Below are 2,279 nucleotides of genomic sequence, written 5' to 3' on the forward strand. Positions count from 1 at the left end.
TAGAATTATAGTCTGGGTGGGAGATGGCTTCTGTCACCTGGAAAACTGCTGGGTGTTCTTCTCCTTGTTGGTGTGGTCCCCATGGTGACACTGATTGACTGCACATGGAACAGAGTGGGTGACTGTGGTGTGGTGGGGTCACAGAGATAGATCCCAGGAACCGTGAAGGGCAGGTGACAGCTGGGGCAGGGCAGGGCTGCAGCCAGGGGAAACCAAGGCTGCAGGAGAGCAGGGTTTGAGTGAATCTGTTTCCCAGGGACACTTAGTACAATGCTTTTGGGAGCTCCCTTTGCCCTCAGGCAATATCATGAAATTGTTTGAGTTTACATTTTGACCCTAATGGGTGCATTCTGTAAGCGCAACTCTTTTATTTCCCTAGTGTGGTTACTTTCTTATCTGTCGTGTCTCTTATTGTCACCTCTGACCCTCTGAGCCCAAAGTTTCCCTGTCATTTCTCTCAGTCTTTCATTGCCACAGTCATGATCTCTCAGGGCTACTCTCATGAGCTCTAGTGGGCTTGAGTTACAGAAGCCTGGGGGCTGCCCTGGGCTGCAGCCCCTGGGAGAGGACAGAGTCCTTATAGGGGTCTCAGGAGGTGTGGGTGGCCCCTTGCCTTCCACTGTGCTGAGCAGCTGTCAGAACAAAGTTTTCTCACACAAGGACACCCATCACCTGGTCTCCTCCTCATCGGGAATGTGAGCATAGCCCCTTGGGGGAGGGTGTGCGATCAACTTCATGTCCCCTGACAAACACCACTGAAAGGCAAGGCTTGAAGGTGGTGACAGCCAATGTCTGTTGTCCAGGGGGACGTCTGAGGAAGGTGATGGTAGGGTGGTCTGGGTGCCATAAGACCAACAGAGGGAGGGTCTGTTAGATACTCCTGTGGTCAAATAAATGTTTCTGAATCTCAAACTCCGGAATCCTCCTCTAAGAAAGGAGGTACAGTTCTTTCTTTCCAAGTCCTACTTGGAATCTTGTATGGAGGAAATAAAATTTATTTTGAAAATGATGCACCCCAAAAGATGTAAACAGGATCTCATGAATCTCCTTGACATTCTGAGCCTGTACTGACACCCCGCTTCATGCAATTTCTAATATCTACTCATGAACTTAGATTTTCTAAAACCCTCATGTTCTAGGTCCTAACATTTCCATGTTCTCAGTGGACAATTTTGGCTGCATGAATGCATGGACTCCAGCTGGCATTTGGCTGACCTTTGGTGGGGTGCAAGCTCATAGAGATGGGGAGAGGGCACAGCCAGAGACAGTGGAGCAGCCGAGGGTTGGGAAGCAGGGGAAGTGGGGCTGAAAATGGGCAGCTCAGGCCTGGGGCAGAGCCAAGGCCACCAGGAGCTCTGTGTGCAGTCATCCAGCCACTTCTGAGATCAACACACTGTGGGTCCTTTCCTGAGCATGGCCTCCCTTCACATTCAGATGAGGGGTGACCAGGTGTGGTGTGTCCTTGTGTGAGAGAACTTTGTTCTGACAGCTTCTCATAGCAGTGGAAAGAGAGGGCTACAGCCAGCTTACACCTCCAGATATTTATTTGGTTCTGAAGCTGGGTCCATGATAACTTCTGCTATTATACCGTTTTGTCTGAGGTGCCTTTTCCTGGCACACATTGAGGGGTTTTAATGACTTGTCTTTTGTAGCTTAATGTCTTTCGCCCAATGTAACAATCTACATTCCAGGTGATAAGACAAGCCCACAGTGTTAAATCTTTTAGTGTCTGCCTTTTCTCGGACCATCCAGGTTGAGTGTCTATCTGGCAAGGACATTAGTCTGGGGTTGATATAGGAGCTGGTATTCTAAAAGTTCCTGGCTCAACAGAGGGAAAGTCCTGTCTGTACCGGGCTTAAGGGTCAGGAGTACAGTGGGTTTTGTGAGGTGACCTAAGCCTCTGGAATGGGATGGTTACTCACCAGTCTTCCTCTGGGTAAAGGGGTTGGGCAATAGAAGAAAGACCAACAAGAGTAAGAGTGCGTGCATCTTCCTTAATGATCAGCCCAGGTCAGAGCTGCCGGTGTTTTCCTTCCAGATACAAAGCCCCTGAGAAGATCCAGGGAAGGGTAGCTCACTGGCCTCATATACTTCCTTAACGTGCCCCTCTAGTTTTGCTGACCATCATTATGAAAGGCTTGGTTAGGTGACAATGGTCCTGTCTCCACATTTGCATCCCCACTTCTAAGCCACAAGGCACAAGCAAGATAAAGAACAGGACAGTGAAGACTATGGCTGCAGCCAGCAGAGGGTCAAGAACCTAGAAGTTCTCCGCTGAC

The sequence above is a fragment of the Saccopteryx bilineata genome, chromosome 4 (genome assembly GCF_036850765.1).
Source record: "Saccopteryx bilineata isolate mSacBil1 chromosome 4, mSacBil1_pri_phased_curated, whole genome shotgun sequence".
In the NCBI taxonomy this organism is placed as follows: domain Eukaryota; kingdom Metazoa; phylum Chordata; class Mammalia; order Chiroptera; family Emballonuridae; genus Saccopteryx; species Saccopteryx bilineata.